Genomic DNA, 27,697 nt, shown 5'->3' with positions numbered 1-27,697 from the left:
TGTGGGTATTAATGCGGTTTGAAATGCGGGGCCAGCTTGATGAGCATATTTTGAAAAATCATCTAAAGTTACCGATTTTTTTTTTGTTTCCAAATCAATATTTAGCTTATATTGAACCTAAAAAAAAATTAGAATGTGATAAAATGATTTTTTCATTAAATAAAAAGCATTTGAAAAAGAATGCAGATGCTGGTATTACTGCGGGGTCTAGAACAACGAGAGGGTATTACTGCGCACCAAATACTGCGGGTTGTTCAATCACTGCGCGCCTAATACTGCGAGTCTTGTGTCGAATGTATAATTGTGTTTTGATAACAACATTTAAATCTCCGATAATATCTGACCTTTATTAATTACGTAACAATTAATTCCACATCCAAAATATGTATTTAATCATTATTATCACATTTTCGATATTTAATGATAATTATTACAATTCAGTATCTCTTTGGCGGTGTTCAGCATTTTCTTTTTCAGCTGCCTCTTCTTTTTCAATAACGATTCCTCTTTTACTTTTTGTTTAGCCTCAATTGCTTTAATTTTTTTTTTTTTTTTTTATTGTTTCATCAATTCTTCCCTCTCCTTTTCAAATTTTAAGTGCTCTTTTTTAGTTTTTTTGCTTCTTTTCGGCTCACTCCGAATTAAATCGGTCTTCGTTTTCTTTTGCGTCCTTCATTGATAGGAAGCTCCGATTTATATTAATTAGTTAAGAATTAATATCACATTTTTGATATTTAATAATATTATCACAATTGAGACTCTCTTTCGCGGAGTTCAGCAATTTTTTTTTTTTATTTCAGATGCCGCTTTTTCAAAATAATGATTCCTCTTTTGCTCTTTGTTTAGCATCACTTTCTTTGATCTTTTTTTGATGTTTTATCAATTTTTGCTTCTCCTTTTCAAATTTTATTTGCTCTTTTCTCAGTTTTTCTGCTTCTTTTCGTTCACGTTCTTCTTCTTTTTCTTTTTTTGTTAATTCCTGTTTCTCTATTTTTATCTTTTTTTTAACGCAGCTTGCTCTGGTTTAAATCTTTTCTCGTTTTCTTCAGTCTCCTTGATCGATTGCCATTGAGAGCTGAATAAAATAGATGGCATTTTTTTCGCAATAGTTCGACGCTTATTTTTTTTTTTTTTTTGATAGTTCGTTTTTCGACCAAAATAAAGTTTTTTGGAGAGGCTCCGAAAATTTAGATACTTCGGGGTCAACGAGAGGGGGTGTTTCTCTATTATTGCATTTAGCAGTTGCTTGGTCAAAGACTTGCACACCTGTTTCTTGAATATCCAACTCTTCATCAACTCTTTCTGGACTCAAAAATGAGTTGAGTTCGTTCCGTACGCAGACGAGAACATCTGTTTCGGGAATCTTCAACTCTTCGTCGACCTTTTCTGGAGTCAATGACGAGATGATTATATTTCAACGTCCATTCTAACACAACTCGTTCTCTATCACTCCCGTCATGTCCATCATCAGCTACTGGAAAATCCTGAAAATTTATTTACCAAGTTAGGTATCCGTTGAATTTGCGGAAGTAAACATTTTGATTAATACGTGGTCTGAATAATTTATTTATTCTTTTAACGTATACAGGGTGTCCCATTTTGAATGACGCATTTAAATATCTCGAAAAGTATTGTCTGTAGAGAAAAACTTTCATAACATCGCAAAGCTTCGAAAAGAGAGTGAAAGTGTGTCTTGCTGTTGATGGTATTTTTAAACACCTTTAGTCACCCCGAGCCAATTCACCGACATATCATACTGCACATCACAGAGAGGGTTTGGAGTCATAAAATACCGCGGAAGTGACGGGCCACGGAGACTTAATCTCTGTGATGTCGCTCACTTACCCCCCCCTTACCCCTCACATACACAGAGAGAGAGAGAGAGTGCGAATTAATTTGTATTTAATAATTTTAGCACGTTTGTGCCCCAGTGCTTTTTGATGTAAAATTTAACGCTGAAACGAATGAGCAAATAAAAATTACATGTTTTCGTTTGAAAATCCAAAGTTAACCTTCATATCACCTCAACGCCTCCACTTCTATGCCGGTCAATATCACCAGAATCTGTCCCCCTCCAAACACAACAACTTTTGTCCGGAATATTTTTCTCTACGGACAATACTTTTCCAGATATTGAAATGCGTCATTTAAAATGGGACACCCTGTGTATATATCGAAAGGAATGAATTCGAGTTTTAATTTAATAAGAGCATTTGAAGGTGTATCAGCTGACACATGAGTGCGAGAGAGAGAGCTTAGATTTTCGGACAGAGATTTTTAAGGGATAAGTAATATTTAGGGCAAAAGAAAAATCTCACGTTAGCGTCCGTGAATTCTCTAGGGTGGATTGTTTTGTTTTTTCTAAAAATATGCATCATTTATGAGAAAACTATCCGGAAATTTTTCAGTAAATCAAATCGTTCACATGCTGATAATAAGTAAAATAGAATCATTATAGTACTGTTTTTATATTGTCCATCTCGTTCACGAAAGAATGTTCAGTATTTGTGAGTCTGCTTTCTGCAATAAACTCCACGGTTGGATCGAAGACAACGTCACTCTGAAATAAAATAATAAAGTATATTTAATATCGGTTAAATAATGCACATGCATTTAAAATTTCACACAATAGAATATAAAACTTATCTCGTTAAAATCAATCCTTGTTTCTCTCTGCTGCTGAACATTTTTTGGGTCGATGTGTACAGCTAATTTATACCATATTTCAAAAAGACTTTCATCTTCTTTCCGCCCTGTCCAAATCGGAGTGCCATAACATTTAAATAATTCCAATTTATCCTAGTCAATCAAGTCTTTCAAGACTATCAAAGCATCGACTTTGTCTGATACTTCTGCTGTATCATCAGTAACGTTAATTGTCTCAGACGATGTAGTTTTCAACCTTTTGAAGACTTTCTGATAATCAATAGCATTGACATTCCAGGGATACAATCCACAAGTATTGAATCCATTTCTCAAAATTTCTTTGAGATTCAAAGCTTCAAAAGTGCGTTGGAGCACAAGTGCAAATTGACATTTTTTTATGCTGATCGTTCCAAAATTTTAGCAAAAAGACTTGAAAGATTTTTGCCAAGCCAATTTAAAAGCGAGTACAGCGTTAGCTACGAGACTGAGCGGTTGCTCTTCGTACTGCTGCTCCGTCTTTGCTTTTATTCGGAACTTACCTGTCTATTTTAATTCACTGTTTTCATCACTTGTTTCCTTATAAGCCGTCCTCTGTCCTAAACTAATAATTTTATTCATATGAACTGTGGTTTTCGGCATATTTGTATAATTGGATTCATTTGTGCTCAACTTCCATCCCGGTTCTTCGTTTTGTGAAATATGGCGCATGATTCGAGCAATAAGAATTCCCTCAAAGTGCCTGACTTCTCAGCTGGCATATGTAGAGCCTGTGGTTTGGGACCTATGCGTGATAAGCCAACATTGTGTCCGGTTTGTAATGCCCAATATCACTCGTCTTGTGCCTCGCGGTGTCGGTTAACTGCTAATGGCGGTTTCTCTCGTTGTTGTGGGTCACGCTCGGTTTCACTAGAAGCACAATCATCATTAGATAATCTTCAACCTAGTAACAACAAGCCGGTTTCCCTTCAAGATCTCCACGAAGTGCTGGGCGAATATTTCGGCTCGTTCAATAAGAAACACGAGGCTCCTATCAGCCTCTGTAAAAGAAATAGCTGGTGAGCAACGTCATCTACGTGCTTTCTTCGAACTGTCAACGGTCGCAGTAAATGCTCGTCTCGATGCGACCGATGGGAAAATTCGTGCTCTGGAAGAAGCTGTTTCAACTGTCAAAGCTGATATCGACAACTCAAATCTTAGTCACCCACTGACAACAATCACCGAAGAGGATCTCATCGCTGAATTGGATGATGGAAACAGGAGGGCCAATAATGTCACCATGTTTGACATCCCGTAAGCAGAGGATAACGGACTCAGCTCGGTTTGCGAGATTCTCGAACCTCTCGACATTGTAGGACCTTATCATTTTGTGAGGATCGGCTGTTCTCTACCAGGCTCAACTAATCACAAGCCAAGACCGCTAGTTATCTCTTTTGGCACTAAAGCGGATGCCATCCGTGTTCTTGAAAACCTCCCTCTTCTTAAATTAAAGGAAAAACCTATTCAGGTGAAGAGTGACCAAACCGCGAAACAAAGGACCCTGCTCGCTGATGCGAGAGCTCGCTTGGACGAAAAGGAAAAAAGTGGTCATGATGAGTGGAGAATCAAATTCGAACGAGGTTTACCGTGTGTCGTAAAGAAAGGAATCAATACTTCAAAAAACTAATCGGCGTCGACGAGATCGTGGTGTATTATCAAAACGTTCGCGGCTTGAGAACTAAAATATCTAAATTGACAAAATCTATTGCCTTGTAAGTAGCAAACCAAGGCCGGTTCTACACGCAGATTCCGGTTACCGACACTTACCGACCGAGCCGCTTCGCGCAGCCCATCGAGCCGCTCCGCGCCGCCCAGACTCAAACCCTTTTCCGCTCCGCGCACCCCAGACGCGAACCCTTTGCCGCGATGACGTCACAGTCTGCCGTACCGAAGGACAAAGTCTGTAGTGCTCGCCTGCCAACGGTAGAGGGCGCAGCGGGGGGCGAGAACTTTTTTACCGTCCCGCATTCTTTTCCCACGATAGGACTGCTGATGTGTAACATCAACCACCCCACATTCCTTTCCCACGTTATCAACCACGTGACATTCCAAAATTAATAGTTCCGAGAATTGTTCGTCTCAAATTCAACGTAGCACCGAAATCCTTTGACCGCGTGCCGCTCACCGTCGGACGATTCCGAGAATTGTTTTTCACTCACTCGGATGTCGGTTTGATATCCAAAGTGATATTCTACAAGCTTTCGGTGTGGAACGGATTCTGCAGTTCCGAATCTGGAGTTCATGAGCGTAAAATAGGGACGAACGTGAAGTTCCGATTAATCAAGTTCGATTGAAAAATCGTTCAATAGCCAGCGAAATTATGAATCCATGCAGTATTTACTGTTAGTCAAAATTTCACTATTTAAGTTCTGACCGATTGTTACGTCTCAAATTGTACCTTGTAATTGTATCTAGAATTAGGTCTTAAAATCTAAGAAAATGCTACTCCGAACACCACTAAGCAACGATGGAGGGTTTCGAGCTGCGTTTGCGTCATGTAATGTGAACTCTACGATGAGTATTCGGACGGGTTCAGACAAGACCAGAGTGCAAGGTCGGCCGATAGCTGCGGTAGTATATATTCAGAGCCAAAGATCTGCGGTGTTGGGTTACTATCGCTCTAGGAATGCAAAACAAAACTCGGTTTGAGTACAGCTCGGTCGAATCTGACATGAGCTTTGTATTGAAAAAAATTCTCTCTAAAGAGCTAAGGTGAAGGTGAAGGTGTAAAATTATTTCATGAATATTCTTTGAAAAAAAACAGTTTTATTGAGTACAAATTTTGGAGTACGGTTGACGATTACTTCACAACGACAGTACAATAATTCTATTCAACAGTAACATAACCAGGGTGATATATTCGCCAGGAATGCGGGACCGTTCTTGTAGACGCTTCTGCGCAGTAACACAAATCGTACACCCTCGCCATCCGAACAGTATGATGATTTTGTAGCCAATTTTTAAGTATGCAAACGTTTTGTGCTGCACAGATTGCGTTGAGTGTTTGTATGCACGTCACATCTCAGAGACACAGCTGAAGTTTTTTGCTAGGTTTAAAGCGATGGACAGTCAAAGTCCAGCATATCGTGGATTTGAACTTTCGGGACAATTTAGAGCAACCAATCTCGTTTTTCATCACCTTTTACGTACACGGTTTCAGCTTTGCACAGCCTGTCTTCAATGGTCCACTCGACTTCCTCAAACGGTATGATTCCACAGCTCCAAGGTAAAACGTGAAAATCGCGTTCTAACCAAGAATTTTGGCTCTTTTATTTGACGTCCAGTGAATCCCATTCGTGAGGTGGCTTGAAGAAAAACACTGATGGAGATGCTTCCGAGTAGATTGAAATTATAGCCAATTCTTTCAATGTAAAGGTATTGTTTAAAGGTCTACGAAAACCTTGTATGTCAACGATAAGCTCCATCTTTGAACTGTGAAAGATGGTGAGAACGGGTCAGCTTCTATACCAACTTTTTCACCTCACCACTGAGCGGGTTGTATTCGACAATACGATCGTGAACAATCAAGCAGTACGCCGATGTTTCAGCGGGAAGGTTGGCTTTAGCTTCAAATTCAAGACAGATGTCGACAGGTCCGTACTTCAAAGATTCGTTTGGTTTTAAACAGTCGATAACGAATAAGGGGACGTCTCGAAGGAATTCACTCTTTGTCAGCAACGGCTCGGGGTTCTTGTCGTAGTAGGTGGCTTGGAAGTTTGTGTACATCTCGTACAGGAGCGCGTACAGATTACGACTCATGTTGAGGTTCAGGTTACCGTACGGATAAGATTGAGAGTTTAAAAACAGCTTGACGTCCGTGATATTGCAATGATCGAAATGACTTGCGTTCTTGCCGGTCTTGTTTTTTCTATTTGTTTGGAAACCCACAATGATGTACCGAGGCTTTTCAAGCTAAGTGGAAGTTTTCACAGTCCAAACGTGTTTCGATGTTGTGGGAAGTAAGGTATATTCGTACAATTCCCAACTGCGGAAGCTCATCGAAATAGGCGGATCTCTCTGAATAAAATTTGGTAAATCAACTTTTTTCTGATCCGCGAGTTTCAAATACGGTATTAGCCATTCCACTGCATTAATCGTGATTTTGGATTCCTTCTCTTGAGTCTGCATGATTGCGTTGACGTCAGTTTTTGATCTCGTCAAAATTAACTCATGTTTAGCGTTGACAACGATCTTGCGGTAGTCTTCAGTGAAACCCAATATCATGCTGAGCGATATCAGTACGTCAAAGTTGCCATCGGCATCGGTTAATTTTTTCTTGTCTTTCACATCAAGCCATCCAACGTTCTCTATCAGCCAAGTCCGACCTGGGTGCAGAGAAGCGTAACCCTCCATGAGACTTGTCAAGCCAACGTTCTTGCTCCTATCAATCTCAACTGCATTAATTTCGTAGCAAATTTCTTCAAACAGATGACAGATGGCGTTGTTTACGAGCTGTGTGTTCACAGTAGCTGTACCATCAGGTTTGAGGAGTCGTCCGTGGATGTGTACCGAACTTTTGCTCGATAATACGCATAAATCCTGATGCTGAACGGTGATTCGGATTTCATCGCATGTGAAAGTTGACGAGGCGTAAGGTTTGTGAGCGTGAATCTCGTAATGCGCAACGGATTCGTCAAAGACGACTGGTGTTTGAATGCTCAAGATTTCCTCCTCCATGGTACGTAGCAGATGATAAGAAAGCATAATCGGATTTTTATTTGTCGGAAATTCCTCTTCCAAAAGGTGTCAGTTTCAGACCCAGAGCTATCAGGAACTCCACGTTTCGAGGTGTCAGCGGTTCGGGAATCGATCGACGACTGACTTGATCGGGGCATGCTGACTTACTGATATACCTACTCTTTGACAGTTTGTTATATACTATTTCCATCGTTTATTGCGATTTGATGTGTAGTCTCACAGTAATAACTTCTCCACGAAAATTAACCAGGTATCCGTCCTCATCCACTAACCAGAGCTGAACGTGATCTATGGTCTTGACGGTGATCGGAAGGTCAATGACGTGCGACGGTACTTCCACGATCTCATATCCTGGTGGGCCGGTCGGGAAAAACTCGTTAATAGTGTGTACTTTGTGTCCATTGACTTAGGCGCCCGTTGTAATGCTACACTTGACTCGCAACGCGTTGACTTTGAGTATAGTTACAGGCACGTCTGATTCGTGAGTTTTATCAACCTCCAATACACGTGGTGTAAATCCCAAAAGTTGAGCAATGAAATCATTCGGCTCGAAGTTAATCGTGTGGTTGCATGTGATTTCGCTGCGTAATGTATTATTGTTAGGTTTGATGGCGAGCCTGATATCTGTATTTCTTAGCACGTTTTGAAGATACTTTTTTATGTCCTCGATCTCGTAGCTGCCGGTAGGTATGGTGATCACTTTGTCAGCTACGTAAATTTTATTATGACCGACATCAACGTTGGGAATCGAATTAAAGGTTAACAATTCTACCAAGCCAAGAGCATAACTTTTAACACGAGCAAGTTCGATCGGTGGGAAATATTGTGGCTCGAGTATCGAAGAGGTTCCCGAAATCGTTAACGTTAACGAATCATCCATGAGTGCGAGTGGTAGACTGACTTTGACGAATCACGCACCTTGTTTATATAGCTAACCACTTAGAAATTTCAGACACAAGTGTCCGCATTCAAATTTTTCATAATCCTGGTACCTTTCATGATTGTATTTGACGCTACCAACGCCGAGGTATTTTATAAGGTCTGAGGTGGTTGAAGGTTGCCGAAACTGTCAAAGTAATCGATAATATTGTCGCGTTTCTTGTATGCAACCCAGTGTGTTCCCGGATCGTCTTTGTCGTCAAGGTTGATGATGGCTGACTCGTTTTTTCGTGGGCCGTTTTCGGGCATTTCGTTTCGCATGAAAACACCGCAGAAATGCGGAACCTTAAAGATTTTTGCATATTTCAACAAGTCCCAATCAGTCAACGCTCGACGTGGTAGCATCGCATCCAGTTTTTTGAAAGATGGAGACCAAGACCTGTTTTGTACGGTTTCATATGAAGCCCTTTGCCCAACGCGATAGCTTCCATAGTTTTGTTGTGTCTTTTGCTTTCCTCCAATTCTCGTTCAGCCGCGCTCGCATCGTTCACAGTTTTTGCTATACCTGCCGCACCGCCGGCTAACGCACCCGTAGCGCTGAGACCGGCAAAAATAGGAATCAGAAACGGTAGAAAACCACCGACTTTTGAAGGTACCGGTAGGACGCGAGGTGTTCGCACTTTACATTTACCACCCGCTTTTTTAACGGCGTTCTCAGCTCCCTTCAGCGCAGATTCGATAGCTATTTTTGCATCGTTGCTTAGAACCATAAAACGTTTTGCAGCACATATAATTTTTCTTAAGGTCACATTTTCTGAGTTTCGAATTCCCATTCCGAGTTTTGATTTTACTTTCATTGTATTAGCTATTGCCCAAGCGGCTGCCTTCTCACCCAAATTTGCGTCGTTTGCGAAAACCCGTTTCCAAGCTTTCTCAGCCAACACCCTATCAGCCTCGTTTCTAACTTCAAGGTTCTCACGATTTTCCGAATACGCTATATCGTGTTCCTCACATGCTGCATCGAGAGGATTGATACCGAAATCGCCTCTCGCGAGTCTTTTCGTCAACTTGGTGTCAGGACCGCAGTACTGGTAACCGGGAACATGCAACTCGATCGGAAGTTTGTTGATGATTTTATTCATCAGACCCTTCCCACGATGTTGCCGCCTGCTGCTGCTTCGTTCACCCCCGTACGCGATCATGTTCGTGCGTTGACTGAAGAAAAGTGCTTTCAAACGGGGTATTTATAGCAAATTCGATCAGTCATGTCCGATATGCGGTTTAAGAAACAACCTACCAAGCATCCCATGATGAATTTTGACAAACTTCCGGAGCAAAATGTCAAAAGGCACAAACGGCACGGTGAATTACTCCCGAATAGTGTACGTGCAATATTCTGTGGACCGTCGAATTGTGGTAAAACTAATGCGTTGCTCACACTTATAACCCATCCCAACGGACTCAGATTTGAAAATATCTACATCTGCTCGAAATCTCTCAACCAACCTAAATACCAATTGTTGAAGCAATTGCTGGACCATGTTGAAAATACGGAGTATTTTGCGTTTACCAAGCGTGAGCAAGTGATTCCACCGGAAGAAGCACGGCCCAACTCAATAATCATATTTGACGATGTAGCGTGCGAGAAGCAGGACAATATTAGAGCCTACTTTTGCATGGGTAGACATCACGACGTTGACTGTTTCTATCTCTGTCAGACGCACGCGCGTGTTCCCAAACATCTCGGGCGCGACAACGTAAACTTACTCGTGTCATTCAAACAAGACGATATAAACCTGAGACACGTATACAACGTCCATGTGAACACCGATATGTCGTACGTAGAGTTTACAGACTTGTGTGCGGCATGCTAGAACGGTGACAAATATGGGTTTCTGGTGATCGACAAAGACAGTGAGCTCAACGAAGGACAATACAGGAGGGGATTCGATTCTTTTGTTAGCCTGGAAAAGTAATAAAATCTAGCGTTTTCTAGCGAGAGACGCAGTAGCGTTGCAGACTCAGTTGCGTCAACATGCAGAGCTCTGAAATTTCCAAGCAAAAAGATGTCCTTCATCAGATCGCTCAAGCAAGTGCTGCGATCCATCGAAAACACAGATTGCTCAAGTCGGGCAGGGAATCTACGACTCAGAAATTGAGTGACGTTCTCAAACCAGTAGTGACTCCGTTGCAAGAACTGGTGAATGTTACAAAAGATACCAAACCTGTCAAACAAGAGGTGGAAGAAATTAAAGAAGAAATAAAGCAAATGAAAAATCAAACGAAAAATGAAACTGTCTCGGAAATGGACGATTCCTTTGCTTCGGCGGGGGATGAAGCAATCTCAGAAACACCGGTCGAGAAAATCGAGGACGAGTATTTTGCACTAATGAGAGATGCGAAGACAAAAGGCGAATTGGACAACGTGTACGGTGTACGCAACCTCTCAAACGGACTAATGATTGGTGATTCCTTGATATCTTTCGAGAGTGACTACGTTCGTATTAGCGACACGCGTTACCCGAAAACGAAGGGTTTGCTGGAACTTTTGTTCAAAAAGAAGCCTGACGATTCTTCTGCGAGTGCCGGAGATCGGGAAAATTTTATAAACATAATCCTCGCAACGAACGCGCATAAGAAGTATTACTCATCCGATGGGGCTGTTCGAAACAATAACAGTTACAAATTTCAAAATGTCATTGCCGAATTAATGGATTATTCCCCATCACCTCGCCGAAAGGGTAAAGGTCTACTTCCGCAAGCTATGATCACTCGACAAGGTGTTGAAACGGAATACGTCTTCTGGGATGATCAGAACGAGTTAGTGGAGCGTCTTCGTTTACTCCTGGCATCTCAAGCAGCGGGAAATCTGAGTCACAATAACGAAATAATCTCCATTATCGAAGAGCTACGCGAAGCAGGAATCATTTAATAAGCAGCTCCCGTCATTTTTGAATTCATTACCGAGATGAGCGTCGACGTGTTTGGACGTCAGCTGAATAAAAACACAGCTGCGAGCACTCGCGGTCCTCCGGGTGTCGGGTTTCAAATAACAGCGGATGGGCATTACGATATACGGAACAAGAGACTGTGCAACGTCGCAGATCCCTCAGAGACGAACAATGGTGTAACTTTAAAAACCTTAAGACGAAAATTCAGCGTGCTGCGAAAACAAATCGACAACCTCGATCAAATGATCAAAGCTTTGGTGATTACCACGGAGAAAGCCTTGGATACCTCCTACGCAGACTTTAAAACTGGCAGAGACTTGTCGATTCGAAACGCGGAAATCATTTCCAAATTGGACACCAGACTAATAGCGCTGGAATATGAACGAGAAAAAGCAAGCACTGGTGACAGAACTGCATAAACCCGCACGCCGGAATTACCCACGTCGACGTATAGACGTGCGCTACATCGACGAGACCTGGCAGGCGGATCTTGTTGATATGACGTCGTACGCTGGACAAAACAAAGGCTACAAGTACATGCTCACAGTCATCGATATCTTTCCAAAGTATGCGTGGGCTATACCGATAAAAAGCAAGTCTGGAGATGATGTTACGAAGGCAATGGAATCTGTGCTTGTCCAACGACGGGTACCGAAAAATTTACACGTCGACAGAGGAACGGAATTTCTCAACTCGAAATTCGAATCGCAAATGACACGCTACGGAATCAAACTTTACTCCACGTCCAGTAATTTGTAGGCTTTGATCTGTAAACGTTTCAATCGCACGCTGAAAGGTAAAATGTGGACACGGTTCAGCATGCAAGGAAGCTACAAATGGCTCGATATCTCATCTGATTTGGTTTTGGCTTACAACAACACCAAACACTGAACCATAAGAATGAAACCGTCGGATGTCACCGTTGCAAACGAGAGGCTGTTATTACGTTAGGCGTACGGAGGGCTTCGAGCGATACCTACCATACCGGCAAAATTCAAATCTGGTGACAAAGTTCGAATCAGCAAATTCAAAAATGTCTTCGAGAAAGATTACACTCCCAATTGGACGACTGAAATATTCACGATAAGTCGAGTGGAAAATACTCATCCTGTGACGTACAAGCTCAAAGACTACCGAGATCAACCCATCGCTGGTGGTTTCTACGAACAAGAGCTCCTCAAGGTTGAGCATCCGGATATCCATCTGGTGGGGAAGGTGCTCAAGAAGCGTGGAAGAAAAATATACGTTAAATGGTTAGGTTTTGACAATACACACAACGGTTGGATAAACGAATCGGACATATAACTTTTGAATAAATGAATTTTTTTTTTTGTGAAAACGTATGTGTCTCTTAATTATATACCCGACACACATGACAAGTATGCACCTTTGTTTTTTTAGACAATCAACAGACATATGCATCGTTGTGAAAATTTTTTTATACTTCGGAGCGTTCTTATTAACCATCCTACATAATAATATTGTATACATTATGGTACAGTTGTAAAAATTAAGCCCTACATAATAATAATAATATTTTATACATCATGGTACAGTTATAAATTGAGTCCTACACAGATTACGGTAATTATAAAGCTAAGGTGCAGGCTTGTAACCCCACGGAAGCGTGTCAGTCGTGTTTTGGAACACGATCCGCTTGTCGTCATTCCAGCTGAGTGCTACTTTCTGCTGTTCTACGGTGTATACCTCGTGCTTTCGACTCATGATCGAATGCTGATTTGAGAATAGATTTTTACGTTTCAACGCACAGTCCAAATAATCGTTGAAGGTTATTTTTCTTAACGCTGATCCTCTCACACCTTTGGCACGTTTGTTGTCTTTTGCATCTCCCAAGACTCGGAATGCGTACAATTTAGCTCGTAACCCTACAAATTCCGACATGATTTTCCCGTTATTCTCGTCTTTCATCAAGCCGAGAACTTTTTTGTTTGCTCGAGGTATTCCGTAAACGTTGTCAAGAGGATAATCCGACGTGTCGAATTTGTGCAAGTCCTCCTCCATGTGTTCGTATATGTCGGGGACGGTAAAATTGTAAATCAAACTGTCGGTATGCGTGTACATTAATTTTGCTCGGTTGCCAAATTTCTGCTTAATGTAATTGTAATGAAAATCATAGATATGTGTTTTAGATAGATCCAGGATGAAGAAACCTGCATACAATGGTTTATTTAACTTGACTTTCGTCTTACTCATTTCGACGATAATTATATCTTTGTCGAAAACGGTGCAGCTGTGAAAATTGGGTTTGGCTATAGTAGCTCTAGCACCGTATCTTCCATCCCATTTCGTGATCTGCCTGACATCTCTATACTTCCTAACATTTTCCATTGTTTTGCCAAAAACTGCGTTGTTCATTAGCTTGTAAAAATTTTTCTCGAATTCTTTGTGAGATTTTTTGCGCAAATCGGTATTCAAATCTATGTTTTTTTTGAGCCACGGGGTTTGTCTGAATTTGAGAACTCTGTGTATTTTGAGTAATTTTAAGCCTAATTGTAAGCATTGTTTCAAAACGCTATAGTGAACAACGCAGTTTTTCTTGGAAAATAGCGTGGGCGTCAATTTCGGTTGCTTACTATTCGAGATCGGAGGTATGTAGTGCTCCGGACACAGTGATAAATCCTTATGAGCTTCGTGCAGTTCCGCAGGATATTCCAAATCCACCTCCAGTATGTAACCAAACTCCGCATCGTCCGAGATGGTAAGAACGTCGCATTGTCTGAAGTCTGATACCCATTCGAAGGAACTGTATGGCAGAGCAAGGCTCATAGCAGCACCGTACAAATTATTAACGTTAAAGTACAGGAGATAAGATTCTTCGACCTCAGGATCGAATTCCTCTCCCATATATCTATTGTCGGCCTTAGCGTATCTGTTCGAACACTGCGATACACCACCTCGAATACCTTTTTCGATAAACATAACCATGTCTATGTCGGTGAGAAGCTCGAGTTCGATGCCTGTACATTTTAACATTGCATCCAACGACAGACCGGGCGCTGTGTAGTAATGTAACGGCTCTAGTTTGTACGTTGTCCAACAGCTCTGTCGAAAGTTTTGAAAAACGTCGGCTAGTAAAAACACGTCCGTCTGTAAATACAAGTCCGAATACTCTCCCAAAGTTTGAACGTTAAAAGTTTGCCAATCTCTACATGCATGTGCATAGTCGTCGTCTGATATATCCCGATCATTTAATTTTGAGTAAAATTATTGTTTGGATGGTAGCCGTGTGTCCTCGAGCTTCTCTCAACTGTCTATGTATTCGTACAGGAACACTCCTTTTCTGGTCAATAACTGAAATTTATGTGAGCTACGATAAAATTTTCGTGTGATTGATTTTTGATCATCACCGAGATACGTTGCTAATTTATCGAGACTGCTAGGCATGAAACGGTACGAATCTACGAATCTAAACTTTTTATTCGTTCCCTTAACGAATTTTGTAGATGAAATGTACTATTTTTTGTTTACGGGTAGAAGCTCAGTTGTGCCCTCGAACGATGTAGCCAGTGCTTTGATCAGAAAGTGTGAATCGTAACCCGACAGATTGTGGAATATCACTGGGATAGTGTGCGAATTTTGGTAATTTAGATTGCAACCTCGGTGAGCAGCACCACGGTACTTTCCCGTGAAATGGCAGTGATCACGATGGTTCACGTCTGCGAGTGTAAACGGTTTTTCACAAATGTGACACACTGTTGTTGAATGAAATTCGTTGATCTGATTGAAATTTAGTGGTTCCATCGGTACAACAGTTTTGAAATAAACTTCTAACGAATGTGCCAATTCCGCTCACTCGTTCACAAACCATTGAACGCAAGTCTCTCCGCGATTAATTTTCAATTTTGAAAGCGAATCGTCAAACGCACAATGTAGATAGTAAGCTATACTACACGGAAGATGCTTCTGATAAATTGTTCTCTTTTCCCCAAAACTTTCATGTGTGGGTTGCAGTAAACATCCGAGATCCGCGTAAATGCAGAATGGAACGGTTCCTTTGTGCTTGAAATTTTTGAATTTGAGTATTTTTTCCTCATCTGTAGGTAGAATAACTTTGGTTTTGTTTAAATTCATGCAATCAACTCGGTGTTTCAACAAACATCTTCCGAAATTAAAATGAGACAGACACCTCTCGCACAACCACGTCTGATGTGAGCGTTTGGAAAGAGAACTCGTTAATCGAGACAGATTTCGAATCCATGCAAAATGATGTGTTACATTCTTTTCAATATTTTCCATACTATCATCGTCATCGTCATCGTCAGTGATTTCAGTTTCTATCGCCAAAAGATGAATTACAGGTTTATCAGACTTGTTTTGGCTCAAATAAATGGGTACGATTTCACTGCGCTTTTGTTTTTCCGTACTATCTATACCATAAACGTTGATTGAAAGTTTGTTAAGTTTCTCAAATTTTGGAATCTGGTCTAAAGACATTGGAAGATGCAAACCGTCGTATTGTAGCACTGAGCTGAAATGCGGGTACGAGCTGGTCGCGTTAGGATGGTTGTTGTTGGCTGGGAACAGAGCTGCGGTGACCGACCAAAGAAAGCAATACGAGTCGCTGTTACGGATGTTGACGACAGCCTTCTTATCACTGATATGCTTAGGTAACGGGGTGTATGTGAAGACACCGCCTCGTAGTGGTACGTACTTGTTGATATTCACAGTCAAATTGATTATTTCGGTCAGCGACCAGCCTGAATCCTTTTTCTGGAAATCTTCCACCTCTTTCAACAAACGCTCCGTCGTGTTTTCGATGAACCATTCGTTGATATCCGTTGTCTGGAGGATGATTTCATTTCTCGTATCAAAAATTTCATCTCTTCCACCGTGCGATCATCTTTTCTAACTTCAAATTTACAAGCCAGGATAACGTTGGCTTTCAAACTCCTGTCTCTCTTCAGAGCGTTTTTCAGCCTCGTCACAGCTAGTACCTTTGCGTCTTCGAGAAATCTCTCCACATCTTTATGCTTTAAATTGACGATGGATCCAGTTCGAATTCTCCTCTCGAAAGCTGATTCCAAATCTTCCCACCGTACTCGATCGCTTCTTCGTCGGCTTCGTAATCCGTCACCCACTTTTTGAAATTGTTCAAATTTGACGGTCAACGATTTCAGAATTCCGATTGTAGTCAAAATTCTTGTCTTCTCCCCGATCGTTGAGGCGTTGTTGCGTAAGATTTTATTCAAAAGCCTGATATTTTGGGTTCCGAATCGAATCCATTTTGCAATTTCTGCCGGCGACGATTTTTCAGATAAAATCTTGACCGCCGTTTCCATAACATCGATCAATCTCAAACACTTCGCGGATTCCATCTTGAGCTTTTCGCTCACGTATACTTGACAAGTTGTGACTTAATGATCGTTTGCAGTGATGAGCCTCTTTTTTATAGGGTAGCTGTACGTATGTTTGTGTATGCGCGCGCACCTTTTGACATTCCTAGAGCGATAGTAACCCAACACCGCAGATCCATGGCTTTGAATGTACCGTGGCTATCGGTCGACTTTGGATATCATACCGACATCCGAGTAAGTGAAAAACAATTCTCGGAATCGTCCGACGGTGAGCGGCACGCGGTCAAAGGATTTCGGTGCGACGTTGAATTTGAGACAAACAATTCTCGGAACCATTAATTTTGGAATGTCACGTGGTTGATAAGGTGGGAAAGGAATGTGGGGGTGGTTGATGTTCCACATCAGCAGTCCTATCGTCAGAAAAGAATGCGGGACGGTAAAAAAGTTCTCGCCCCCCGCTGCGCCCTCTACCGTCGGCAGGCGAGCACTACAGACTTTGACCTTCGGTACGGCAGACTGTGACGTCATCGCGGGATTTTGACCTTCGACCGATACAATTGTCGGTAAGGTTGCTCGGTTTTGACCTCAAGCTGGTACGGCAAATTGTGACGTCATCGCGGAAAAGGGTTTGCGTCTGGGGTGCGCGGAGCGGAAAAGGTTTTGAGTCTGGGCTGCGCGGAGCGGCTCGATGGGCTGCGCGGAGCAGCTCGGTCAGTAAGTGTCGGTAACCGGAATCTGCGTGTAGAACCGGCCTTGGTTTGCTACTCTTGTACGCGGTGAAATATGACATCTTTATATTTGTCAAGACCTAGCTTGTCGATATCATAAATTCACCGGAGTTGGGCTTTAAAGGATACACAGTATATAGGTGTGACAGGAACCCGTCAACGGGTGTAGCTGTGCGTGGTGGGGGAGTTCTAATCGCTGTCTCGTCGGCTCTCAACAGCTGTCTCGCCCCCTTCTTATTCAATACCGTCGAACAGCTCTTCGTTTCTATATCCGGGAGAAAAGGGAATCACGTCTTTGCCGCGCTCTACTTACCGCCAAATTTCACTCTCACCGCTTACTAGGCTCACTGCGAGAACGTGATATCAATAACTGAAATGTTTTCCTCGTCTCATCTTCAAGTTTTCGGCGATTACAATTTATCTTACACTAAGCGGGTAGCAGATGCATTCGGCGTAGTGGTCTTTACTTCGGAGGATTCTCCTAGATCGGTCGTCGAAGCGGCCACGCAGCTCGTAACGAATTTCAGCAGCATCGACCTTCGACAGTGCAATTTTGTCGTAAGTGTATCTGGGTACCATCCTGCTCTGTGTGCCGTAATAATAAAAAATAATACGTGGTTCAAATCTATGACATCTCCACTAACATAGCGAAGGTGTTCGTAATTTTCAAAATGCGGATTACGAGGTCCTCAACTATTTTTTGCTGCAATATCCGTGTGATAGCATCTTGCCAAATGCATCGCTCGACTATGCAGTAACATTGCTAACTGAGACCATTCAATTTACTGTATCGCGTTTTGTACCATGGAAAAAAAAACGGTCATCTAAATTTCCGTGTTGGTTTTCGGCTGAGTTGCGATCTTGTGTCACACTGAAGAGGAGTGCTTATGCTAAATTCAAAGCATCAAATCGTCAAGAGGATTATCATATATTTTCTGACCTTAGAGCTCGTTGTAAAGTTATGGCGGACAACTGTTACCGATATTTTATCAGGCCCAGGAAAATGTATGCAATAATATAAAAGCCTTTTGAAATTTTGCAAATGCGGGTTGAAAGAGAAACGCGGTACCAAAGTTAGTATCATTTAATGGCCATGTTGGTAAGTCGGCTCGTGAGATTGCGAATCTTTTCGCCAGTAATTTTTCATCCGTTTACAAGGAGGACGGCGGTTACGTCCCTCAGCTACCCCGTTTCCCCGTCGTTCAAATCTCTGAATTCTCGATTTCGTTGATCGAGGTGTTTAACGCACTCTCGATCATCGACATTTATAGCGGGTCCAGCCCTGACGGCATTCCACCGGTGCTGCCCTCAAATTGTAAATATATTTCTCTATCCCAGCCATTACATGCACTATTTACGCGCTCTCTCGCCTCGGCTATTTTTCCAATACCGTGGAAAAGCAGCTCGGTTACACCGATTCTTAAATCAGGCGATAAAGCGATGGCCTCTAACTACAGGCCCATTTCAGTTCTGAATGCCATGCCATAGCTCTTTGAATCTATCATTACTAAAAAATTGGGACTGGCATTCCGCTCAGTCTTGGTTCAGGAGCAGCATGGCTTTGTTAAGGGTAGGTCTACGATCACCAGCCTTGCAATCTTCACCAACTTCGTTACTACTGTGCTCGATGAGAGAGGTCAGGTGGACACTGTGTACACCGACTTCTCTAATGCATTCGATAGTCTTAACCATAGAATTCTACTTTTAAAATTGAAGGCATTTGGTATATCAGGTTGTCTCCTGGCATGGATTGGTAGTTACCTGTTGGGCAGATCGCAGAGGGTAAAGGTTGAAGGCGTACCTTCCGACTCATTGGGAGTAATTTCCGGTGTGCCTCAGGGTTCACATTTGGGTCCCTTGCTTTTTAACATCTTTATTAATGATATTGTCAACATTACTCGTTTCTCTCGCGTTTTGTTGTTTGCGGACGACATGAAATTATTTTTTAAGGTAGGCTAACAAGAGTACACAGCTCACTTTCAGGTAGACCTAGATAACCTAGCTGTATGGTGTAACGTCAATGAGCTTCACTTGAATGTCAATAAGTGTCACGTTATTCGATTCTCAAGAGCGTTTCAGCCCTTACTCACGCGGTATTACTTGAACGGTGTACCCCTCGATGAAGTTTCCACGGTACGTGATCTCGGGATTAATTTTTATCGTGAATTATCATTTGCTACTCACTACAGAAATTGCATTTCAGCCGCCCTCAGGATGCTTGGATATATCATGCGAGTGGCTGAGAAATTTGACAACCCGCGTTCTTTAGTAGTATTATACAAGGCGCTAGTCAAACCTCAACTAGAGTACGCGTCAATTATTTGGTCGCCTTACCAGAGGTCCTACATAACTCTATCGGAACGAGTACAACATAAATTCTTGCGTTTTGCTTTTAGACGCTCGGGGTCTCCAATGGACATCGCAGACTATGACGATGGCCCGATCTTACGCATCCTTAATATACAAACTTTGGAAACTCGTAGACTAACAACCGACCTCTTATTTCTTTTCAACGTGATTAACCGTTTGTTCGATTCTCCGGAGCTGTGTTCTCTGGTACGCCTACGGGAAGGCGAAGTGTTTAGTCGTAACAATAAGCTCTTTATGGTGCCCTTTTCCCGAGTAAACTACGCGTTTTTCAGCTGTCTCCCTCGGGTCTCCAGGCTTGGTAACTTACATGCCTTCACTACGGGTCTAATCGGCGGCTCAACGGAGGGCTTAAGAAACAGATTGAGACTCGTTCTCCATGATAACTGAGCTCTCAGTTAATTCTTGTGCAGTTTTCTTGTCTACCATATTTACTCATTATAGGACTTGCGTTCCGCGTTCTCATCTCAACCTCGTGGTTGATTTTCAATATTAATTTTATTTTCATTCTTATTTTTATTCTTATTTTTATTTTTATTTTTAGTTTTATTATTTTCATTCTTGTAACAATTGGTCTGTATAATCCTATAGTGAGCACCTATTCCCATTAAAAATCATCCGCTCAGTCTCTCTGTGAAAATTTTGGTCATTGATCTTCGTCGACCGTGTAATTGGACTCTGCCCGTATTTGAAATAAATGAAATGAAATGAAATGAAAAAGCGCGAAAAAACACACATCGAGAGGCTGAAGGATATGCGTTGCGTTGGGACACAATGCAATAAGAACGATTTTGTTTTCTCGGCAAAATTGACTTAATGGCAAAGTTATGTGAGAAGAATGCCCATCAATGTACAAAATAATCAGGAATTCTATTCCACTTTGTATCAGCCATGGATGAAAGACATTAGCAGTGTATTCAAAAAAGTTTTTTGCGGTCACCCAACCATTATCAGAGAATCCAAAGCTATAATTGGGTGGTCCTAATATCGAGATATCTTTAGGCACGCTTTTTCTAGCAAATAGCACCAACGGGGGAGCAACGCTGCCAGCTGCATTGGCCGTGACTAATACGGTGATATTTTCTTTTTCATGTTATTAACAATGTTTTACACATTTTTACAGCCTTTTGGTGCAATCACTGGTAATGGTTTTGGATTCAGCGGACCACCAGTTTCATCTGTATTGAACACTCTGCTTGGGTGAATGGACAAAAGGTCGAGATCAGTTAAGGGGGGAGGTCCGTTTTTTCCGACCAAAAAATGGATTTTCGGTTTTTTTCATTTTCATTTAGCTTATAGTCTTGAGAATATTCCCTTGAAATATCGTTAAGAATTTCGCAAAATTGGCGGAGTTATAGCGATTTGAATGGATGGGTGCGCCGCAGGTATAAACCGAACCGCCAGGCGATATCTCAGAGCGCGCTAGGGGTCTAGGCCTGCTCGGACCTGCAGGTGCTACTTCGAGAATTTTCATACCAAGAAACCCTTAATCACACCTTATCCTTTGTTATTTCTGCAACAAGCAATCGACGTGTCGTACGTTAGTATTGCTCAGACTTTCGAAGTGAGAGTACCTATTTGATTCACAAGTGAGAGTGCAGTAGCTGTTGAGTTGAAAAATGGATAGAAAAGGCAGCCTAGTTGATCGTGTACGAGCAGATCGTCAGAAGAAGAGGACGTTTCGAGGGAATCAGACAACAGCAGAGACTGATTCGATTTTCGAATCGACTTCGGCGAAAAAATTACGGAATGTCCAGGATGATCAGATTCCGCGAGACGGAGACAGCAGCTACGTGATTTTCAATTTCTTCACGGTGTTCACGGCACTGAGTGCATATATGGAGTGCAAAGAATGTCACGAGGAGGTGAAATTTGACTAAAAAAAGCTGACTGGGCTCAGTTTTAAAATTCAATTGGAATGTGCCTGTGGAGTCAAATTCGCGGATTCGTCTCCGAAGATCGGCCGAGCGTCTGAAATAAATCGTCGGTTTGCTTTTGTTTCGCGGCTTCTACCACTGATAAGAGCTGGTATGAATTTGTTTTGTGGCCTTATGGACATCAGCAAAGGTTTCACAAAGAAACTGTATACCACCTGTCTCGAGGACATACATGTCGCCAGCAAAACAATTTTTGAGTCTGTACTGGAAAAAGCTGTTCAAGAAGAAAAGCAGGAAGACGTCGCTCGCGGACGAGTGGATACAGTGCTGACAGTATCAGGAGACGGCACCTGGAAGAAAAGAGGGTTTTCTTCAAAGTACGGTGTCACAACTCTAATCGGCTGTTACTCCGAAAAAGTCATCGACGTAGTAGTCAAATAGAGTTTTTGTCTGGGATGCAAAACATGGGAAAATCGGCGAGATACTCCAGAATTCGAAGACTGGATCGAAACACATGCTGAAAAATGCGAGAACAATCACTCTGGAGGCGCCGGAAAGATGGAACCTGACTTTGTAGTAAAGATGTCTGAACGGTCCGAGGAGAAGTATCGCGTGAGGTACGGCACTTACATAGGCAATGGTGATTCCAAAACATATACCGCCATCAAAAACGCAAGACCATATGGTGATGGATTGTTGGTGCAAACAAAAGAATGCGTTGGCCACGTGGAGAAGAGAATGAGAACGAGACTCCGCAATGCGAAGTCCACCAATACGGTAGGATTGATACGTAGGTATCAGAGAAAATGGAGCCGGAAAACTCATCAACAAAGCCATAATTGCTCTTACGAAACATTATGGCTTGGCAATCCGGAGGCATCCCAATTCCATGGCAGATATGCGCAAGGCCGTGTGGGCTACATTTCACGACCAAAGTTCAACCGACGCCAAACCCCAACATCAATGTTAGTAGTACAGCAAGGGGGGTTCTGGATACAAACACCTTCTTTACCGACGGAGCCGCTCCGCGCAGCCCAGACTCAATCCCTTTTCCGCGATGACGTCACAGTCTGCCGTACCGAAGGTCAAAACCGTGCAACCTTACCGACAGTTGTATCGATCGAGGGTCAAAATCGTGCTGTTTTACCGACAATCTTACCGACCCCGTGCAACCTTACCGACAGTTGTATCGATCGAGGGTCAAAATCGTGCTGTTTTACCGACAATCTTACCGACCGAAGGTCTGTAGTGCTCGCCTGCCAACGGTAGAGGGCGCAGCGGGGCGAGAACTTTTTTACCGTCCCGCATTCTTCTCCCACGATAGGACTGCTGATGTGTAACATGAACCACTCCGAATTCCTTTCCCACGGTAGGACTGCTGACGTGTAACGTCAACCACCTCACATTCCTTTCCCACCTTATCAACCACGTGACATTCCAAAATTAATGGTTCCGAGAATTGTTTGTCTCAAATTCAACGTCGCACCGAAATCCTTTGACCGCATGCCGCTCGCCGTCAAGTCGAAACTTGTCGAACGCATTGTTTTGTCTAACCACCTTATCAACGACGTGACATTCCAAAATTAATGGTCCCGAGAATCGTGTTTCACTTATTCGGATGTCGGTTTGATATCAACCACCTCACATTCCTTTCCCACCTTATCAACCACGTGACATTCCAAAATTAATGGTTCCGAGAATTGTTTTTCACTTACTCGGATGTCGGTTTGATATCCAAGGTCGACCGATAGTCGCGGTACATTCAAAGCCATGGATCTGCGGTGTCGGGTTACTATCGCAAATAGTCGTCAACATCCGTAACAGCGACTCGTATTGCTTCCTCTGGTCGGTCACCGCAGCTCTGTTCCCAGCCGACAACAATCCCAGTAAAATTACTTCGTATCCACATTTCAGCTCAGTGCTACGGTATGATGGTAAAACGTTTCCTATGTCTCTAGACAAAAACACCATTTCAAAATTTGAGACGCTTAACGGTCTTTCAATTAACGTTTACGATATAGACCAAGGTGATCGGAAAAAAAGTGAAATAGTACCGATTCACCTGAGTCAGAATGAGTCTGACAAACCTATAATTCATCTTTTGGCGATCGAAACTGAAAACACTGACGATGATGATGATGATATGGAAAATTATGGAAAAAATAGAATCTTTCATTTTACTTGTATTCGAAATCTGTCTCGATTAACAAGATCTCAAATTTCTAAGCATAAATGTCATACTTGCTTGTGCGATAGGTGTCTGTCTCATTTTAATTTCGAAAGATGTTTGTTGAAGCACCGAGCTGATTGCATGAATTTAAACAAAACCAAAGTTATTCTACCTACAGATGAGGAAAAAATACTTGAATTCAAAAATTTCAAGCACAAAGAAACCGTTCCATTCTGCATTTACGCGGATCTCGAATGTTTACTGCAACCCACACATGAATGTTTTGGGGAAAATAGAACGATTTATCAGAAGCATCTTCCGTATAGTATAGCTTACTATCTACATTGTGCGTTTGACGATTCGCTTTCGAATTTCAAAAAAAATCGTAGAGAGACTTGCGTTCAATGGTTTGTGAACGAGTTAGCGGAATTGGCACATTCGTTGGAAGTTTATTTCAAAACTGTTGTACCGATGGAACCACTAAATTTCAATCAAATCAACGAATTTTATTCAACGACAGTGTGTCACATTTGTGAAAAACCGTTTACACTCGCAGACGTGAACCATCGTGATCACTGCCATTTCACGGCAAAGTACCGTGGTGCTGCTCACCGAGGTTGCAATCTAAATTACCAAAATTCGCACATTATCCCTGTGATATTCCACAATCTGTCGGGTTACGATTCACATTTTCTGATCAAAGCACTGGCTACATCGTTCGAGGGCACAACTGAGCTTCAACCCGTGAACAAAGAAAAGTACATTTCATTTACAAAATATGTCGAGGGGACAGATATGAAGCTTAGATTCGTAGATTCGTGCCGCTACATGCCCAGTAGTCTTGAGAAATGAGCAACGTATCTCGGTGATGATCAGAAATCAATCACACGAAAATTTTATCGTAGCTCAGATGAATTTCAGTTATTGACCAGAAAAGGAGTGTTCCCGTACGAATATATGGACAGTTAGGAGAAGCTCGAGGACACACGGTTACCATCCAAACAACAATTTTACTCAAAATTAAATGATCGGGATATATCAGACGACGACTATGCACATGCATGTAAAGTTTGGCAAACTTTTAACGTTCAAACTTTGGGAGAGTATTCAGACTTGTATTTACAGACGGACGTGTCTTTACTGGCCGACGTTTTTCAAAACTTTCGACAGAGCTGTTGGACGACGTACAAACTGAACCCGTTACATTACTACACAGCGCCCGGTCTGTCGTTGGATGCAATGTTAAAATGTACAAGCATCGAACTCGAGCTTCTCACCGACATAGACATGGTTATGTTTATCGAAAAGGGTATTCGTGGTGGTGTGTCACAGTGTTCGAACAGATACGCAAAGGCCAACAATAGATATATGGGAGAGGAATTCGATCCTGAGGTCGAAGAATCTTATCTCATGTATTTTGACGTTAATAATTTGTACGGAGCTGCTATGAGCCTTGCTCTGCCATACAGTTCCTTCGAATGGGTATCAGACTTTAGACAATGCGACGTTCTTACCATCTCGGACGATGCGGAGTTTGGTTACATACTGGAGGTGGATTTGGAATATCCTGCGGAACTGCACGAAGCTCATAAGGATTTATCACTGTGTCCGGAGCACTACATACCTCCGATCTCGAATAGTAAGCAACCGAAATTGACGCCCACGATATTTTCCAAGAAAAACTGCGTTGTTCACTACCGCGTTTTGAAACAATGCTTACAATTAGGCTTAAAATTACTCAAAATTCATAGAGTTCTCAAATTCAGGCAAACCCGGTGGCTGAAAAAATATATAGATTTGAATACCGATTTGCGAAAAAAATCTGACAACGAATTTGAAAAAAATTTTCAGAAGCTAATGAACAACGCAGTTTTTGGCAAAACTATGGAAAATGTTGGGAAGTATAGAGATGTCAGGCTGATCACGAAATGGGATGGAAGATACGGTGCTAGAGCTACTATAGTCAAACCCAATTTTCACAGCTGCACCGTTTTCGACAAAGATATAATTATCGTCGGAATAAGTAAGACAAAAGTCAAGTTGAATAAACCATAGTACGCAGGTTTCTCCATTATGGATCTGGCTAAAACATATATCTACGATTTTCATTACAATTACATTAAGCAGAAATTCGGCAACCGAGCAAAATTAATGTACACGGATACCGACAGTTTGATTTACAATCTTACCGTCCCCGACATATACGAACACATTGAGGAGGACTTGCACAAATTCGATACTTCTGATTATCCGCTCGACAACGTTTACGGAATACCTCGAGCAAACAAAAAAGTTCTCGGCTTGATGAAAGACGAGAATAAGGGGAAAATCATGTCGGAATTTGTAGGGTTACGAGCTAAATTGTACGCATTCCGAGTCTTGGGAGATGAAAAAGACACCAAACGTGCCAAAGGTGTTGGAGGATCAGCGTTAAGAAAATAACCTTCAACGATTATTTGGACTGTGCGTTGAAACGTGAAAATCTATCCTCAAATCAGCATTCGATCATGAGTCGAAAGCACGAGGTATACACCGTAGAACAGCAGAAAGTAGCACTAAGCTGGAATGACGACAAGCGGATCGTGTTCCAAAACACGACCGACACGCTTCCGTGGGGCTACAAGCCTAAGCTTTGTAATTTATAACTGTACCATGTCTGTCTATTGTCTAAAAAATAAAGACGCATACTTGTTGTGTGTCGGATATAAAATAAAGAGGGACATACGTTTTTACAAAAAATTCATTTATTCGTTTATCCAACTGTTGTGTGTATTGTCAAAACCTAACCATTCAACGTATATTTTTCTTCCACGCTTCTTAAGCACCTTCTCCACCGGATAGATATCCGGATGCTTAACCTTGAGGAGCTCTTGTTCGTAGAAACCACCAGCGATGGGTTGATCTCAGTAGTCTTTGAGCTTGTACGTCACAGGATGAGTATTTTCCACTCGACTTATCGTGAATATTTCAGTCGTCCAATTGGGAGTGTAACCTTTCTCGAAGACATTTTTGAATTTGCTGATTCGAACTTTGTCGCCGTATTTGAACTTTGCCGATACGGTAGGTATCGCTCGAAGCCCTCCGTACGCCTGACGTAATAACAGCCTCTCATTTGCAACGGTGACATCCGACGGTTTCATTCTTATGGTTCGGTGTTTGACGTTGTTGTAAGCCGAAACAAAATCGGATAAGATATCGAGCCACTTGTAGCTTCCTTGCATGCTGAACCGTGTCCACATTTTACCTTTCAGCGTGCGATTGAAACGTTCACAGATCGAAGCCTTCAAATTACTGTACGTGGAGTAAAGTTTGATTCCGTAGCGTGTCATAAGCGATTCGAATTTCGAGTTGTAAAAATTCCGTTCCTCTGTCGACGTGTAAATTTTTCGGTACCCGTCCTTGGACAAGCACAGATTCCATTGCCTTCGTAACATCATCTCCAGACTTGCTCTTTATCGGTACAGCCCACGCATACTTTGAAAAGATATCAATGACTGTGAGCATGTACTTGTAACCTTTGTTTTGTCCAGCGTACGACGTCATATCAACAAGATCCGCCTGCCAGGTCTCGTCGATGCCGCGCACGTCTACACGTCGACGCGGGTAGTTCCGGCGTGCAGGCTTATGCAGTTCCGTCACCAGTGCTTGCTTTTCCTCGTTCATATTCCAACGCTATTAGTCTGGTGTCCAATTTGGAAATGAGTTGCGCGTTTCGAATCGACAAGTCTCTGTCTGTTTTAAAGTCTGTGTAGAAGGTATCCAAGGCTTTCTCCGTGGTGATCTCCAAAGCTTTGATTATTTGATCGAGGTTGTCGATTTGTTTTTGCAGCACGCTGAATTTTCGTCTCAAGGTTTTTAAAGTTACAGCATTGTTCGGCTTTGCGGGATCTGCGACGTTGCACAGTCTCTTGTTTCGTATATCGTAATGCCCGTCCGATGTTATTTGAAACCCGACACCCGGAGGACCGCAAGTGCTCGCGGTCGTGTTTTTATTCAGCTGACGTCCAAACACGTCGACGCTCATCTCGTT

The 27,697-nt window shown here is 42.2% G+C and overlaps 1 protein-coding gene across 1 annotated transcript in view; it reads left to right on the top strand.

Moving 5' to 3' along the window:
* The window catches only part of LOC124295564, a 284,978-nt gene that overhangs the window by 158,631 nt on the left and 98,650 nt on the right, over window positions 1-27,697 (top strand). The gene's annotated exons all lie outside the window — the stretch shown is intronic.

This window comes from Neodiprion lecontei, chromosome 7 (genome assembly GCF_021901455.1).
Source record: "Neodiprion lecontei isolate iyNeoLeco1 chromosome 7, iyNeoLeco1.1, whole genome shotgun sequence".
NCBI lineage: Eukaryota > Metazoa > Arthropoda > Insecta > Hymenoptera > Diprionidae > Neodiprion > Neodiprion lecontei.
Note: the sequence above shows the minus strand (reverse complement) of the source record. Positions and strands in the feature narration are given on the sequence as shown.